General features: G+C 42.8%; 1 pseudogene; it reads right to left on the bottom strand.

Annotated features, from left to right (window-relative positions):
- Positions 1–4,211: 4,211 nt before the first annotated feature.
- On the bottom strand, positions 4,212–18,764 carry LOC133762039 (pre-mRNA-splicing factor 38A-like; annotated as a pseudogene).
- Between the last annotated feature and the right edge of the window lie 361 nt (positions 18,765–19,125).

The following is a 19,125-nucleotide window of genomic DNA, read 5'->3' as shown; positions in this document are numbered from 1 at the left end:
CGGGTGGGAGGGAAGTTATGGGAGGGGGGAAGCCATTGTAACCCATAAGCTGTACTTTGGAAATTTATATTCATTAAATAAAAGTTTAATAAATGAAAAAAAATACTGTTTGAGTACTAGTTATAGCATTAATTAAACACCTAAGAATAATTGTGTATTAATTACAGAGTTCAACCAATAGTTTTAAGTAGAACATAAAAAATACTAAAAGGGTAAAGTATTAAGTTCTTTTTTTTCTTTTATTTTTTGTTTGTTATATAGTTATTATTTTTTATTTAATAAATGTGAATTTACAAAGTGGAACTTTTGTATTGTTGTGGCTTCCCCCCTCCAACCTCCCTCCCTCCCGAGGCCCTCCCCTCTCCCACTCCCTCTCCCATCCCGCCCTTCATCGAGTTTCATTTTCAGTTACCTTCATATACTGAAGATCAACTTAGTATATACTAAGCAAGGATTTCCATAGGCTGCACTCACACAACCACACAAGGTATAGGGTATTGTTCGACTAGTAGTGTTTTTAAGTTTCATAGTAAAACACATTAAGGACAGAGATCCTACGTGGGGAGCATGTACCCAGTGACTCCCATTGTTGATTTAACAATTGGCACTCTTATTTATGATGTCAGCAATCACCCGAGACTCTTGCTATGAGCTGTCTAGGCTATGGAAGTCCCTTAAGTTCACCGACTCTGAACTTGTTTAGTCAAGGCCGTTATCACAGTGGAGGTTCCTTCCTCCCTTCAGAGAAAGGCGCCTCACTCCTTGATGGCCTGTTCCTTCTGCTGGGGTCTTGTTCACCAGGATCTTTCATTTAGATTGTTTTTTCAGGCCCAGACTTTCAAAGAATGGTTAGGTAGCAGTATTCTTGCACTCTTGCTAACATTCAATCAGACACGAGAAGACAAATGCAGTAGGTAGAACTGCAGAATAAATAATGACTTTCACCTTTGTATAAACCTTTCCCCTTTGAGTTTGGTGGGACCTGAGATATGTTGACACATCAACACTGTGATTATGTGTATTACGTCATTTGGAAAAAGCAAGTTTTTGGTTGACTTGGAGTTATTCAGTTGAAGCTAATCTAATCATAGAGCCCTGTAAAGTAGAGCTTCCTTAGAGTGATGGCAGAAGACCTCAGAGCAATTCCAAGCACATGAAAAGGGCTCGCGTGAAGGGGGTCAAAGGCACAGAGTATAGGTGACCTCTAAGAGCTGAGGGTGATCCCCAACTAACAGCCAGCAAGGGAATGGGCATCTCACCCCACAGTCACAACGAATCAAATTCTGTGTTGGCCTGGCCAGGTTTCTAGAGCAAAATGTAGTCAACTGGGTGGCTTATAAACCACAGAAATTTCTTTTTCACAGTTCTGGAGGCTAGGAAGGCCAAGAAAAGGACACCAGTAGATTTGATATCTGGTGTAGACAGTTTTCTCCTAGCTGATACCTTCTCACAGGATCCTCACATGGCAGAAGGGACAAATATGTTCCCTCAGGTCTCTTATATAAAGGCACTAATCCAACCCAGGAGGGTTCCACCCTCATTACCCAATCACCTCTTCAAACTTCTCACCTCCTAATACCATCACTTCACGGGTTAGGATTTCTACATACGAAATTTTGCAGGGGTGCAAACTTTTAGAAGATAGCATCTGCCTCAAACCAAATGAGCCTAGAAGCAAATTCTGTCCCGAAATGTCCAAATAAGAGACCAGTCCAGCCAATACTCTGATTTTGACTTGCCTCGTGAAATCCTAAGAAGAAAAACCAGCTAATCCCACTCAAACTTCTGGTCTACAGAACTATGAGCTAGTAAACAAATGTTGCTTTAGTCTGTACGTTTTTAGTGATTTTTGCACAGTAGTAGACACCAAGTCACAGAAACAAGTGCAAGATAAATCAAACACTCACCACAAAGTTCTCAAAGCTGAAACTGGAACCAACAAGCAGTGCTTCCCAGAGGGACTCTTACATGGGGATTGGGACAATTCAGAAGCACAGACTGAGCAGATTCCTCTGCCAAAGGCGTGATGGGCTATTGAAGGTATGTGTGGTCCACCAGAAACTTGGTGAATGGCAATATTAAAGCTTTCAGTAGGTGCCTGGACTTTCTCACCCCTACAATCTCGCCTGTGGTGGGGAGTCAATTGAGGGCAAAACAGAACTCCCCAACATGTGAGGTGCACATTGTCATTATCAGCACACGCACAGCCACAGCCACTGCCAAGTTAGACACCGCTGGGGGCAGGACAGGTGGGCTATGGAAGGACTAGCAGAGGGGGACACTCACCAGGCAGTCTCTCTGGTCTGCCTTAGGGCAAAGCTCATTGCACAAACCAGCCTCCAACGTGCTTCGGTGCCTGCTCTCTGTCTCACCTTCTTCCTGCAGGGACAGAACACACCCCACCTCTTCCCCCTTCCCACTTAAAACACTTCCCTGAAGTCACCTTCCTGTATCTGAACATCAATGTCCAGTAGCATCCTTGATCAAAAGGAGACAATTCTTGATTAGCACCAAGGGCAATAACCTCATGTCTTACAGCATGGCCTGGCCCATTTGAGGCAGTTTTAATAGTGAAAGGGTTCTTCTCCATACCGAGCCAAAATCCACTTCGTAACCATATCTCTCTCAGACCCACTTTCCTCATTGTTAAATGGGAAAAAAATTAGTACCGTCCTCTAAAGATCGCTGGAAAGATTAAGTAAAATCATCCAAATGAAGTGTCTGACATGATGTCTATCACATAGTCAGGGCTGGTCGTTGTTGCATTGTTGGAGGACATATTGCAGTGTATCTATCACAGTAGGCATGCAGTGAATGGCAGCTATGATAATGCCACAGGTATGGCAGCTGTCTGAAGCCACACAAGTTCCCACCTCCTCTCCTTCAGCTGATAACCTCCAAATACATAAAGACAGATGGGTAAGCTCCCTAAAGTAGAATATATAATCAATAAATGTTATTTCCTTAATTCTCCTAGTGTTCTCTTTTCCAAAAAAAAGTTACACATTCCAGGTCCTTTCTTCCAGATTCCCCTTAGCAAGTTTATAAATGTCTCTCTTCCAATGAAACTCCCAAACTAAAAAGAATTCTCCAGATTAGAAGAGTTACATAGTAAATACAGAAGAGCCACAATATACCTTGATTTGGAAACAGAAGTGTTTTTTTACATTTGGGGGGTTTATTTTTTTCAAGTATAAAATCAGACTTTACATTGATCGCTTACATTTCCATTCACAGTTCTCTAATCAAATCTGACATTTTGTGAAATTTTTATTCTATCATCCATCATCCTTGCCATGTTTTTTCATCTGTTTTTGTTCAATATGATAAAGATAATGTCTCCCTTCAGGGCAGTGGTCAGGCAGGCTGGCTGCCCATTATAAAACATTTGGGTTCCCTGAGTTTAGAGTTCCTCTCCTGTAATGCTCCCACTACATGTGCAGATGTTACCATGTACTCTTTTATTTTTTATTTTTTGACAGGCAGAGTTAGACAGTGAGAAAGAGAGAGAGAGAGAGAGAGAGAGAGAAAGGTCTTCCTTTTGCCATTGGTTCACCCCCAAAGTGGCCACTACACCGGCGCGTTGCAGCTGGTGCATTGCGCCTATTAGAAGCCAGGAGCCAGGTGCTTCCTCCTGGTCTCCCATGCAGGTACAGGGCCCAAGCACTTGGGCCATCCTCCACTGCCTTCCCTGGCCACAGCAGAGAGCTTGACTGGAAGAGGAGCAACTGGGACAGAATCTGGCGCCCCAACCTGGACTAGAACCCGGGGTGCCAGCACCGCAGGCAGAGGATTAGCCTAGTGAGCCGCGGCGCTGGCCACCGTGTACTCTTTATATTCCCCTGTGGAAATCTGGGCTTGGGGAGCTGCACCAAATACTGATGCTTTGGCCACCACTGCCATGATAAACAGTAAACTGACCTTTACCTCATACTTTGAAGATTTAAATCTTCTGCCAGTACACATAAAATTGTGGCAGTAAACTGTTAGCTTGCAAGTAGGATAAAATCTCACATCCTTCACAGTTCTTGACAGTCTCATGTCACTGATTCCAACAGACAGGCCTATGTATTGAAGTAATAAGTTTACATTTTATTCTTTTTTTTTACCCATCAATTCATTCATTCAATCAACCTTCACTGAGTTCCTAATCAATGGTATATTATTTCCAAGAGACTAAGTGGACCCAACATTAGGCAAACAAAAGTCACCTATTCAAACACAAAAGCCTCATCATCATCTTCATCATCATCATCATCATCATCATGATAAAAGTCTAGTGAGAGAAGGCAGAAAATAACTGAGCACTCAACTGAGCAAACGAGGTAATTTGAGAGTGAAGATGCTCGAAAGAAAAAAATCTGGGGTAACAGAACAGGGGGTGACCGGGAAAGACACGGGGCAGGGGAAGGAGGACATGAGGCTGGCTGATGAAGGGAGGTCTCTCGAGACAGATCGGAGGTGAGCTGTGGATAAGGAAACTAGCCATGAGATGGCCTTGGGAAGAATGTTCCAGAAACAGCCACTGTCATCACCCCAAGGCGGGAAAGAGGATGATGTGCTCAGAAGGAAAGTCCCGAAGGCCAAGGTGAGACTGATGGGACACGAGACTGGAGAGGCAGCCAGGTCCTAGAGAGCCTTGGCAGCCCTGGATAGGGTGTGGTCATCCACCTCTACAAGCCTTTCTTAGAGCCCCACCCATAACCCCTAATACCGTCACACAACTGTCCCCTGAATGTGCTCACTTAGGCACCTTTCTGATGGGACACCTAGATGACCTTCTTGCTTGGAAAATCAGTGTAACTGCCCCCCAGATTTTAATGTATGACCTGTAGAAATAGATGCATGGATGTGAGTTTTTAAAGGCTGACTGTCTGTCATGGTCATCTTCAAGGGTGGAGCTTCAGAGGCCAGGCATGGAGGAGGGACTCAGGGTGGGTGCCCTCCTGGACACCAGCAGATGGGACAGCCTCCTTGCAGTCCAAGTGTAATTCCAGGACACGGGTGTTCATCTTTGACATCAAAGAAATGAAAAGCAGCTTCATGTAAAGAGCTCCTAGTGCCTCCTAAAGTCTTATTTAGCACTAGCTACTCAACTCCTGAAAAAGAGGAATTTGAAGCAACATCTTGTGATGAACAAAGTAGTTAGATAATTCCATCAATTCCTTACTTCCATATGAAGCTTAAAAATAGAGTAAAACTCATTTAGTCAAAGGAACCAAATCAGTTAGATCCCCAAATAGAGTAAAACTTATCTAGTTAATCAACCAATTTAAATAAATTAAAATGCCAAATGTTAAATATCTAAAGTATGATAAAAATGTCTGAAGAAAGGCTGTCTTATTTTTCTGGTAAGTAGAGCAACTCAAGATTACCATGAACTCAGAATTTCCAGAGATTCTGCAGAACCTGATGCAATGAATGGAATGCGCTATGCTACTACTGGATCTAGACAATGGTACAATTCATGAGTCTTTGAGTGTTTTGGTTTTGGTTCTCTAATTCCACAGGATTCACATAATTTCATCATTAGGGACTATTTTCCCAGCAAACAAGTTTTTCATGGATAATTCACAGGGACTTGTCAGCTGTCATTACCACAAATCCTCTCCATGTTATTGATCATTCAACTGACAAGTTTGTGTTGGAGACCTACAGTCTAACGGTATCTTAGGGAGATGGAGAACTGCTGAGCAGGGCATGGCCGACTGAATTCTCTGAGCAAGAGTTTAGGAGAAGCCAGCCAGGCAAGTAAGAGCTACAAGCCTGTTTCAGGAACCTGGTCCAGGTATGTTAGAACTGAAAGGGTTTCCAACAGGTATGGATCTATGAACAAAGTGGAGTTGACTGCAGAGCGCAACAGTGACAGATCTGCCTCCCAGTAAGTTTCCTCCCAGAGTTCAGTGAAGACAAACTAAGAGTTTTGCAAAATGGCTCAGTCACACAAAAAATATTTACATTTTCAGGTTTAGAGAACCTATTGCTTTTAAGTCCAAAAGATCTGGAAAACCTGATGATGGGGATTTGCACTACATAGGGCTTTCTGAATGCCACTCAAGTCTGGGCTCCCAATGTGTGCAAAGCCAGACTGCCACCTACTGACACACACAGAGGGTGGCCTGGCATTGTTTGTTCTCAAGTACAAGGTGCTGATGGTTACAGTTGATCTACTGGACCTGAGCACTTTTTGTTAAAAAGACAATTGTAGTGAAGTAAGCACTGCTTTAAGACTTGGATTATATAAATAATTTATGGTTGAGAAAAAAACCTAAGCACGTCTAATGTCTGTTGATAGATCAAAAATACGAGAGGAAGTTTGCTATGTTGAGATTGAGTGGGGGCAAATACGCTTTCATTTCCAACAACTCTATATTTCTTTAGCACAAGAAATAAAAGAGAAGCTTGTTCCACTTAACTGAAAACTTCTTGAAGGTGGCACCTTCATCTTTCTTACAGTTTCCTCCTAGGCCTGGGTCTCTCCGAATGCCTACTAGAGGCTGAACAATGGCTTGCTAAATCAGTGCTTATACATTTAACAATAAAATTAAAAATAAAGTCAGCTGCTTGCAAAATGAACCGAGATAACCCTGAGTTTAGACATGTCAAACAGCTGTAGACCTGCGGTAGCTTACTTAAACTCTGTTTCAGTGTAACCTAAGGTCCTGTCTGCTCCTGTTGTGACCCTGGGGAGGGACCTCCCTGCCCAGGACACCCCAACCTCCGCTTTCCTTGGCAATTTAAGAACGTTCAACAGGAGGCCAGAGGCTTACACCACTCTAACATGTGGGCACAACCGGAGAACCCATGCAACACAGGCTGGAGAGGAGGGAGATTAATTGAAGACTTCCCTCATTGGTATTTTTAGCTACAAAACTGCAGGAAATCGGTTCCTGTTGGAGAGTGCCTCTCTGGCTAGCAGGCAGAAACACAGGTGGGAGGAGGGTTGACCATTAATCAGAAGGAAGTCAGCAAGGAAATGGAGACAGGAAATGTGAACACCAAGATGTCCTTACTCTGGGTCAATCTCAACGTCCACCCACAGACCAACATGCTGAAAGCTGGGAGTCGCCAGCAAACCGAGCCAGTACAGAGGAGGCACAGAATGCCAAGCCAAGAATATACATCAGGCACATTTCCCTTCTAAGGCACAGGGACATGCTCCTCTTGTACTTGGCTCTCAAATCTTTGCTAAAATTCTGGGACTCATCCTGAAAGAAAATGCTTTCATAAGGCTCGGTATTGAAGCCGATGCCAAAATAGTGAGGGATGGAGCTTAGATTCATTGAACTTGTCAAGCCTCCACTTTCTCATCTGTGAAATGGAAATAAAATGCCTGCATTCCCCTCCTTACAGAGCTGCTGGGAGGCTAAGGGATGACAACAGTGAAAGTAGGGCTGCTGTGACCCTTACAGATCTTTTGCTAGCTACCCTGGGAGAAAATGAAAGCTGAAATGTTAGCAGGCACCTCACCCCCAATCATCGGGGGCAGGGCAAACCCAGCCTGAGTGAAGATCTGTAGCTCTAATTGTAAAGAAGTCACGTGGCCCAAGGGGCACCCAATTTGTGCACTTGATAAGCTTCTGAAGAAAATGTCCTTACCTTTCTATTCGATTTTGTTAACAACTGACTTTTACCAACAAATATTTCTTTGCTAAAAAAGGGATGAAATTGTGCTATGTTGCAAATTAAGCCCCTGAAGATCAATAAGTTAAACGAAAGCTTACATTGTAATAGCTACCAGCCCTAAAATTTGATCTTTTATTCCCAGTATTACATCTACCCTTTAGATATCACAGTTTGGGGGAGTAATAAAGGGTACAGGTTCACGATCGTTGTGGGAAGATCTAATTGGATACTGTTTGGTAAATTCACTCACCTGCATCTCAGTTTGCTCATTTATAAAGTAAGGAAATAAGGACCTCAGGGTTTGGTAAATAACCTCTCCCTGAAAACTAACTAGTGACTTGACAATACAACTGGCCCACAGAGTTCAACCAGGGTATTTTCTAAATGAATCAGCCAGATCATATTCATTCACTCAGCATCCGTTCCCGACCTCCGGGTCCCAGGCACCATACAAAACAATTAGTCTGTCACCGGGAATAAAGATGGACCACTGGATCTAGTTGGTGAGACGAAACAGCAAAAGGCTGACTGCAACCCCGTGTGATGGATGCCAGCCTGGAAGGATGCTCTAAAAGTCCTTGAGTCCCCAAAGAAGGAAATGAGCCACTCTGCTTGGGGAGATCTGAGATTTCATAGCAGAAGGAACTCATACGGAATCTCAGAAAATGAGGAGTATTCCAGGAAGGACATTCAAGGAAGACCAGGGTATGCCGTGAAGCAGGCACAATGCAGATAAGTGAACTGGGGCAATTTACCAGTTCAGCATGGTGAAGTCTAAAGTTTGTCTAACCAAGTTGCAAGAGACAGGGGTTAGGGAAGCGGGGGCTGGGTCAGCAAAAGCATTTGGCTAAATTAAATTAAGTTCGGCCAAAATTTGCCTCTGTGCAGAATGGACTGTAATGTAACTCAATGTGGAAACAACCTGCAACCTAACTTAAGACTATAGGTCTACTCTTTAACAAGTAGTCCAGCCTCAGCCAACCATTGCAGCCAAGCTGTCAGCCAATCACCTACTGCAAACCTCTCAGACATGACCAGATAAGACAAGCACAGAGCTGTAACACATCAAGCTATTTTCAGGTGCCACTTCCTTTTTCTGCTCACATATTCTGCCTGCCCACATGCTGGGTGGAGCTCTCTGAACCAGTTTGGGGTGCTGCCCAATCCATGAATTGTTCTTTGCCCAAACTCTGCTCAATTTAATTTGTTGACATTTTTCTTTTAATAATTCCATTCTAAAGAGGATTAATATTTTATTCTAGGAAATGGGCTGGTTTTGAAAGGCTTTAAGCTAGGGAGAAAATGATCAGGTAGTATTTTTAAGAGGACTCTGGCAGCCTGAGTGAATTGGAACAAGACCTGAAGGCAGAGTTAGCAGTTAAAAATCCATCCTAGGAGTCCAGGTAGAATAGGAAATGTCTGAACCAATGCAAATTACAGGAAGGAGAGGAGGGCACATGTGAGAAAGATGTTTAAGTAGTAAGATGTAGAGGTTCTTTGAAATTGTTTGGTGAGAGTGACAGAGGCATGGTGTAAGAGGAGAAAAAAGGGAAAATTCCTTTCTGTGTGACAATTTTTTATGTTTTCCTCTACTTATACCCCACATTTTATTAATTTGTATTAACATGTAAAAATTGTACATATTTATGGCATGCATGTATATAAAATATGTATATTGAGTACTGATCAAATTAAGATACAGGTGATAGTGGGGTTTTTAATCACAATTTTGGAGAAAAAAAAAAAAACTTGACAATCAGGGTGACCTTCAGTTACAAAGCCGAGACAAAACCCATCAAAAGACCTGATTGCAGTCTTATTCCATCTGGCTTGCTCATGATAAAACAAAGAGCCATCCAAAGGGTGGGATAGGTAACTTTTTTTTTTTTTATTTTTTTTTTAACTTTTATTTAATGAATATAAATTTCCAGTGTACAGCTTATGGATTACAATGGCTTCCCGCCCCCCATAACTTCCCTCCCACCCGCAACCCTCCCCTCTCCCGCTCCCGCTCCCCTTGCATTTGCACCAAGATTCATTTTCAATTCTCCTTATATACAGAAGATCAATTTAGTATAAAGATTTCAACAGTTTGCACCCACATAGAAACACAAAGTGAAACATACTGTTTGAGTACTAGTTATAGCATTAAATCACAATGTACAGCACATTAAGGACAGAGATCCCACATGAGGAGCAAGTGCACAGTGGCTCCTGTTGTTGACCCAACAAATTGACACTCTAGTTTATGGCGCCAGTAACCATCCTAGGCTGTCGTCATGAGTTGCCAAGGCTATGGAAGCCTTCCAAGTTTGCCGACTCTGATCATATTTAGACAAGGTCATAAAAGACAGAGTGAGGATAGTAACCAATGATCCTAAGAGTGGCATTTACCAGGTTTGAACAATTATACAGCATTAAGTGGGGAAGAGGACCATCAGTACACACATGTTGGGAGTAGAGTCATTGGTGGTAGAGTAGAGGTTATGATTACAAAGGAATGAGGCCCAAGTGCACTAGACAGGGCCTAGAACAAAGGACAGAGTCATTATTAGAGGAGCTAAGAAAGGTGCTATCTAAGCTACAATTAAGTTTTCTGATTGAGAGGCAAATAGAACCTGATAAAAGGGGCTTGATAATAATCTGGTGGGCTTTAGGCCTTGTAAGTTAAGAGGCCCAGACCTATCTATCTCTTCACATGGGGTATATCCTAAGGGAGGTGTGAACCTCCTAGGGGAAGGCACTCTGTTGACTTTCATTACTTGGCTGGCCTGGGAGGAGAGCTGGCCAGGTAAAGGCAGGGGGCATCTCTAACAAGAAATTTACAGTTCTGCCTGCAATGTTGCTGACCCTACTTGACCATCCCCTCAGCTGCAGTGGTCACTTTGGAAGTTGGGCTGAGTGAAGGGCTTTTCAGCTTAGAGCCAATAAGATCTGTGGCTCTGACCTGGGCATCCTTCGACTCCAGGGCAGGTCCATTTCCAGTGATCCAACTCTTGGCAGAGCTGCCAGGGCTCTTCACAAGCTGACTTCTGCTGAAGCCCAGGCTTACCACATTGAAAGCCACTGCAGTGGACTGGCCTGTTGGGTCTCCTTGAGGGCAGATCACTGTACAGATCAGCCATTAATAGGCCTGCCACCCATTGCTTCTGATGCCTAGCTTTCTTTTCCTCCTGGTTTGTGTTAAAGCAGACCAGAGGATGCAAGTCAAGGGAGTGCCCTTGTCCCATCTCTAATCTTCGGTGGCCTGAACTACAAGTCTATAGTCACAGGCATGTTCTGTAGTAGTTTTTCTAAGGTAGACAATGCCCATGAGGAAAATTATATTCTCACTTTAAAACTTTCTTTCCCTTTGGTCTGAAAGGGAGGTTTTTTCTACTTACTGTATACTTTGCTGATGGCGAAGTGAATCTAGCTATGAGATTATTATTTGAGTTCTTATTTTGGCTATGCTATTGCAGAAAAATGTTAGCCATCTCTTTTATAAGGTCTAAAGATTAAATTGTGCATCCTACAGATTCCTTCATAATAGAATTAGTTTCCTACCTTGAAGAGAATAGAGAAATGAAAGAACAAGTTGGGCTTAGAATAGAGAAATGAGGGAGCAAGTCCTAGATCGCTTGCTGACAATAGCAATATCACATGAATACTTAGCAAACCGTTTCAACCATTAGATAACAACTTAAGAAAACATTTACCAGAAGGTCCAATGCCTTCTATAAATTTTAAGAATCATGTATTTGAAAACACGTTTTAAATATCTAACATGGTGTAGTTTGTTTAGCCAGTAAACTTAAGCACAACCATCTAAAATGTTTTTAATTTCTTTCTACCAACAAGTCTAAAACATATGATACACAGATTCAGGTCCCACAAATTAAAATGTATCTTTGATTGATTTTAGCAGCTTAAATTTATGGACAATCTTATCTATAAGCCATTTAAAATAAAACTCTTAATAAAATTTCCCCATGTGGACATACAATATGTACACACATATAATATAGCATAATAGACCAATATAGCAATTTTAATAATAGCTTTTAAAATCTTTAACTCTTTTTGTAGATTGCCAATTGATTTGAATTGCTTTTTCTTTTTAGTAACCTCAGTTAACCATACTTTCTCTCAGTTGGTACTGTTAATACATTATTGGCTTCATCTGTTTACAGAGCCATCCCAAAGTACTGAATACAATAAAAGTGGCTGGAAAAAGTCCATAGGAACCTATAGGAGGACAGCTAAACACAGAACCAACAACGCTTTAGTTTTATGAGCAGCAGATCATATATAACTGTGGATGACAAAAGACTTTAAGTCGCCATGTTTAAAATTATAAACTCATCAACCAACAAGAGGCACTTGCTTACTTCACAGTATTTTTGAAAGCACCTGTAGGATTTTACAAGTATTTAACCCTTTAGGCCTCTGGGGCTTTCTCATTAAGATAACTATCATGTCTAGTAACACAAGATCATTAGACTTTTTAATTCTCAAACATTTGTATTAATAGCATTTTCCATTATAGAAACTTAAAGTCTGGTACCATATCACATCTTGACAGTCCTTCTAATATACTCCAAATAGACTGATTAGTTGGTGTCTCTATAAGATGAGAGACATAGGTCCTTCGATTTTTTCAGTTGGGCCCAAACTGGAAAAACCAAAGTCCAGGATTTACTGGAAATTTTAGAGACCAGGTTGTTTGAAACTTTGATTTTTTGAATGCCTGTCAAGAATGCCAAGAAGGCTCAAAATCCAAAATATCTGGTTGAAATAAGATTTCTTAAAATCATGACATAACGTAGACCAAATTTGATCATTGTTACAAGGTGATTATTCAAATTTTTGAAAAAAGCACATATTTAAATAACCCATAGCTCTTAATAAAAATTCAGCTGTTTTTGAACAATTAGAATTTAGCAGACATCAAGAGAACATAATAGATTATTTTAACACATTGCTTTAACAGAGCATCAGAGTTTAATTCTATGTCAAAGAGAAATGGAGCTTCCTGTGATCTTTTGCTGTGAGGTTTCCTTCCTTTACCTTCTTTCATATTGGTGACCATGTTTCTGTGTTTCTGTGTGTAACACATCTTTAAGCATCTTTTGCAGGGCAGGATGAGTGGCAACAAATTCTTTCAGTTTCTGTTTGCTATGAAAAGTCTTAATTTCACCTTCATTCACAAATGAGAGTTTTGCAGGATATAGTATTCTGGGCTGGCAGTTTTTCTCTCTTAGTACCTGGGCTATGTCTCGCCATTCCCTTCTAGCTTGTAGGGTTTCTGATGAGAAGTCTGCTGTGAGTCTAATTGGAGATCCTCTAAGAGTGATCTGACGTTTCTCTCTTGCACCTTTTAGGATCTTTTCTTTATGTTTCACTGTGGTGAGTTTGATTACAACATGTCGTGGTGAGGATCTCTTTTTGTCATGTTTATTAGGGGTTCTATAAGCTTCCTGTACTAAGATGCCTCTGTCCTTCTCCAAACCTGGGAAATTTTCTGCTAGTATCTCACTGAAAATGCCTTCTAATCCTTTCTCCCTCTCCATGCCTTCAGGAACTCCTAGAACCCGAATGTTGGGTTTTTTAATAGTATCCTGTAGATTCCTGACAATATTTTTTAGATATCTAATTTCTTCTTCTTTTCTTTGGTTTGCCTGTTTCCTTTCCTGTTCTCTGTCTTCTAAGTCTGATATTCTCTCTTCTGCTTCGCCCATTCTGTTTTTAAGGCTCTCTAATGTGTTTGTCATTTGATCTATTGAACTCTTCATTTCATTATGATTTCTAGTCACTATCACAGTTTCTTGTTCCACTAGTTGTTTCATTTCATTTTGATTCCTCCTTAATATTTCACTTTCACGAGAGAGATTTTCTATCTTGTCCATGAAGGATTTCTGTAGTTCAAGAATTTGTTTTTGAGAACTTCTTAATGTTCTTATCAATTTTTTGAGATCCGCTTCTTGCATTTTTTCGATCTCATCATCTTCATAATCTTGAATTGGGGTGTCTTTTTCATTTGGGGGGGTCATAGTTTCTTCCTTGTTCTTGTTAGCTTGGTTTTTGCGTTTGTTGTTTGGCATGTTGGAGATATTTGGTTTCTTCACTGTGGTGTTTTTTCTTGTTACACTATGGCTCTATATTAAGTGGACTGTCTGCTTTCAGTGGAGCCTTAGAGGCTTGAGATGAGTGTGGACTGAGAGCTGTGTTTGGTTCCTCAGGGTTGAGGGTGTGTCAAGGATGACACTCCCAGGTTAGGTGTGGTAAATCTCTCTTTCTTTTTTTGATTTAAAAGGGAAGTAATTCCGCACAGCTGAACGTAATTGGAGGTAGTTAGCAGGCAAATGATATACCCACAGGAGCCAGAGATCGGAAGCTCTTTCCCAAGGACCACACAGGGAATCTCTGCTGCCCTCAGTGTGGGCTCCAATTCTCCTGCAGTCTCCCGCTGGGTTGCCAAGTTAGATGCTAATCTCCTGTTATTTCACCCCTCCCCACAGAGTCAGGTTTTTCTGCTAGGCTCAGGGCTGGTGCAGACCTGAGGTCGCCCTGCTTATGACGTATGTCCAAAATGGCGCCTGCTCTGTCTTGCTCGCCTTTGAGTGGTGAGCGGAGAGAGAGAAACTTGTGTCCGTATCAGTCACTTTTTTAATTTTTTTTCTCTCTCTTCTAGTTAGCCTGGTGAACTTTTCCCCACGGAGTTTCAAGCCTCGTTCCCTCTAGCCTCCTCTTTCCGCTTGCCCGCTGGTGTCTCGGGCTATGGAGGTTCGGCTCACCTCGCGTTCCAGCGCTGGTGCGTTGAGTCTGCCGCTGGTGTCCCGAACTTGGGCTCCCACGCTCTCCACGCAGGTCCACTGTGAATCACTAGTTCCGGAAGAGTTTCCTCTGCTGTTTCATCCCCTACTCTTCCTTGACCCTGCAGTATCTCCACTTATATTAAAGTTTCTCTCCCCCCGGACTAAGTGTGCTCCCTGCCTATTCCGCCATCTTGCCGCCTCGGGATAGGTAACTTGATTACCGTAAACTGTGAGCTCAGGAGGATGGGATCACCACTCCCTTGCTATTCTTTTGGTAAAACTGGAAGCTTTCAAGGAGTGGGCAGGCAGGCACTTTTGACCTTGCTAAAGTCAACCAGTGGGGAAAGCAAGCACTCTGCACTCCAATTTCCACTGACTGCCTATTCACTCATCTGACTCCTCATGTTCCCTTCCCACTCCCCAGAATGGGTCCTAGTCACATTCCCTCCCCCAGAGAAATGGACCCTAACTTCTGGTAGGGGAACTGGGTGATGATCGCTCAGGCTGATTCATGCTGAAAAGGGGCATCGTTGGAATAGCAGTCAAGACAGCAGTCAAGACAGGGTTCCAGCAGCAGGTGGCTTCTCAGCAGGAGGTGACTTCCTGAGGGAGACCGAACAGCCTCTCTTTTGCTAGCAACCTTCAGTGACAGAAAATGTATAGTAAGTCCATGTACAGTAAACTGGCTCTCCCAAAAAAGAAACATGCCCACATGTATCTTTATTATAAATTTTAAAAATATAAAAAGTGCAGTGCATATTTTGCTAGTAGTAGTACTCATTGGATGAAGGTACTTCAAAAAGTTTATGTAAAATGAAATTAAAAGGTGAGTTTATTTTGCAGTAAAAATTTGAGATCCATGCAGTTTCTTCATAGTATGCATTTTTATGAATTTTTAAAGACTCCTCATACATTCTATATAGCTAATTATCACAGAATGTTTTCATTGATCTTTGCCAAACTCTTTAGTCAAGGCTTCCCACAGAAACAATAGATAGATGATAGATTGGGCAGAAATATAGGTAATTGATAGAGGTATAGACATTTGATATATAGACTAGATATACATATAGATAGACTAGATAGATGATAGATAGATGATAGACACTTATTATGAGGTATTGGCACATATGACTGTGGTGGCTGAGTAGCCCCATGTTCTGTCCCCTGTGTTCAGGAGACCCAGGAAAGCCAATGGTGTAGCTTGGTGGCTGAGAGTCAAGGAGCTGATGGCACATAAAGATTCCAGTCCATTTATATAGGCCAGGGATCCAGGACCAGGAAGGACAAGGGAGATCCATATCCCAGTTCAAGCAGTCAGAGTAAACCTACCCTTCTTTATTTTTTTAGATTAAAAGCTGATTTAATATTGCTGCAAAAGTCCCTTCAGTTCAACGTAAACAACAAGTTGTGTATCCTGAAACAGATGTGACTTTCCAAGAAGCTAGATCCCGTAAGGCAGCTTGTGACCACAGTTCTTGCGTGGCAGACTATGGTAGCCGGATGCCACTCAGTCACTTTCCCCCATGCCATTCCATAGCTGTCTCATGTGACAACTGGTTAAACTGAATGCATCGTCTTCTCTACTACCAGAGCCCTCATTTCCTGCCCCTCTAAAAACTGTCTCTTCCTGTTGTATTTTCTACATTTGTCATTGGTGAATGGCATCTGTGTCTCACAATTCAGGTAAAAGCCATGCACAGGCCGGCGCCGCGGCTTACTAGGCTAATCCTCCGCCTTGCGGCGCCGGCACACCGGGTTCTATTCCCGGTCGGGGCACCGATCCTGTCCCGGTTGCCCCTCTTCCAAGCCAGCTCTCTGCTGTGGCCAGGGAGTGCAGTGGAGGATGGCCCAAGTGCTTGGGCCCTGCACCCCATGGGTGACCAGGATAAGCACCTGGCTCCTGCCATCAGATCAGCGCGGTGCACCGGCTGCAGCGCGCCTACCGCGGCAGCCATTGGAGGGTGAACCAACGGCAAAAGGAAGACCTTTCTCTCTGTCTCTCTCTCACTGTCCACTCTGCCTGTCAAAAAAAAAAAAAAAGAAAAGCCATGCACAATGTTAGCTATTTTCCATCAAATCCATTTGAATCTTGTTGCCCTCCTCTTCAATGTAGGGTAAAGGTTGAAACACCTCAATCTGGTTTGTGGGGAAGAACAAATGACACCATAAAATGTGCTGCATGTAGCATAGTGTCTGTTCAACTGTTCAGTGATGCCAGATTAAATGGTCCAGAAGAAGCCTCGTGTTTGAATGTGTTCTGTCCTTGCAAAATCGCTGCTACCCCGTTTTCTTGTTCATCACTACTTGCTGCTGCTAGACAAAAGAAGCTGCTCTGTTATACTGATTTGAACTTTAAATAATTATAGCAACACCAACTCTAGAATTCTCAAAGCAGTTACAATGATAGAGCAACCCAAAAATAAACTACAGAAAAATGGGTATTCTGCAGTTAGTAACAGAAAAGGATAGGGTCAACCTTTCTTTGTCATTCATATCTCCAACCCCTAAATTCTTTCTACTTTTCTAAATATGAATACAATCATGATTGGCAGGTCAAACACTGACCTTAAGAAACATCACCCTTCAAAGATACTGGTTATGATTCAAAGATATACAAAACTCAACACCTCTTTCATTAAAAAAAAAAATGGAGAAACTTGGTAAGAAAAATCTAAAATATTCTTATAGCAGGTCTTAATCCTTATGCCCTCCTATGCAGAGGAGGCCATTTGTACTAAAACCAAGTTGAATCCAGTACTCACTCCCTCTCCAGCTCTTCTTGTGGCTTTTCTTAGATCTTTCAGGAGACTTTGAGTGGCTCCTGTGTCTGTGACTATGATGATGACCTGGGGATTTGGAGCGGGACTGTGCTGTGGATGTCTAGACCTCCTGCAGTGACGTCTGGGACTCTTAATGCAAAGCCTTTCTCTGCAAGGGGATGGGCTTCTCTGTTTGGGAGATTGACTCCTATTTCTCCTGGAGCCCAGTGTAGAAGAGCAACGGGGCTTATGTACGTCTTGGTAGCACCGCCGGCCGTGATCAGCTGGTGGCAGTCCTTCCAACTTCTCATCTTCCTTTTCTTCCTCTTCACTGGACTCCATGTCACCCATGTCCTCTTTTTTTTTAATTTTATTTTTATCTCTTTTTTTGACAGGCAGAGTGGATAGTGAGAGAGAGAGACAGAGAGAAAGTTCTTCCTTTACCATTGGTTCACCCTCCAATGGCTGCTGCGGCTGGCGCACTGTGACCGGCGCACCGCACTGATCCGAAGCCAGGAGCCAGGTGCTTCTCCTGGTCTCCCATACAGGTGCAGGGCACAAGGACTTGGGCCATCCTCCACTGCACTCCCGGGCCACAGCAGAGAGCTAGACTGGAAGAGGGGCAACTGGGACAGAATCCAGCGCCCCAACCGGGACTAGAACCCAGTGTGCTGGCGCCGCAGGCAGAGGATTAGCCTATTGAGCCACGGCGCCGGCCACCCATGTCCTCTTCTAGAGCACTAACCCAAGGCCCCACTGCTCAGCTTCCTCTACTACATAGCGTTTCTGTAGCCCAGGCAGAACAGTATCCCAGATTGTCGCTGTGTAGCAGTTCATCAATAAACTCATCTACACACTTTAGTTCAAACATCTCATTTTGGTTCTGGCTCTTGATTTTTCAATAGTTGTTATATAAAGGCTCCAAGTACTTGTAGCAATCAATCGCAATGCCTGTCGGCCTCATGTAAAGTGTCCCCAATGTACAAACATACTTGAAATCTTCATTTTTTTTTTTTGACAGGCAGAGTTAGACAGTGAGAGAGAGAGACAGAGAGACAGAGAGAAAGGTCTTCCTTTTCCATTGGTTCACCCCGCAATGGTCGCTGTGGCCAGCGCACCACGCTGATCCGAAGCCAGGAGCCAGGTGCTTCTCCTGGTCTCCCATGCAGGTGCAGGGCCCAAGCACTTGGTCCATCCTCCACTGCACTCCCAGGACACAGCAGAGAGCTGGACTGGAAGAGGAGCAACCGGGACAGAATCCAGTGCCCCGACTGGGACTAGAACCCAGTGTGCCGGTGCTGCAGGTAGAGGATTAGCCTATTGAGCCACAGCGCTGGCAAAATCTTCATTTTTTAAAAACTCTACAATGATATCCTCCCCAGGCTGAATCTGAAGCATCTTCAAGGTTAAATATAGAAAAGGAGTTGGTTTTATGTTGCCACCATAAACAACACCTACAAACCTTAACTCCATGGCTTGATTGACCTCCATTCTAGTTTGACTCATAGATCTTCTCCACCAGATACTGAGAATTGGTGCCGTGGATGCTATGTGCATCCTTCACAGTGTGGTTTCCCATTTTAGGGTGCCTCCCACCCTTCTTCTGTCTTTTTGTTCTCTATAGTCTCTCCATGAATTGGATGATGCTCACCACATTGGGAGGGGCCATATGCTTTCTCAGGTCACTGTTTCCAATGCTAATTCCTTCCAGAAACATCCTCAAAGGCAAAGCTAAGCACAACATTTTACCAGCTTTCTAGGCATCCTGTGGCCCAGTCAAGTTGATACATAACTGTCACACCTTGTACCTTTAGGTAACTTAAACTTGCAAATTGATCAGAACTTGACAAATGGAACATCATAATTCCAATCCACTTTTTTCCCAATAATTGTATTATTAAATCTGATGGGTGATTTTCTGTTAAGCTATAGTCACCCTT

This window comes from Lepus europaeus, chromosome 6 (assembly GCF_033115175.1).
Source record: "Lepus europaeus isolate LE1 chromosome 6, mLepTim1.pri, whole genome shotgun sequence".
Classification (NCBI taxonomy): Eukaryota; Metazoa; Chordata; class Mammalia; order Lagomorpha; family Leporidae; genus Lepus; species Lepus europaeus.
The sequence above is the reverse complement of the archived record's forward strand: the minus strand, read 5'-3'. Positions and strand labels throughout refer to the sequence as shown.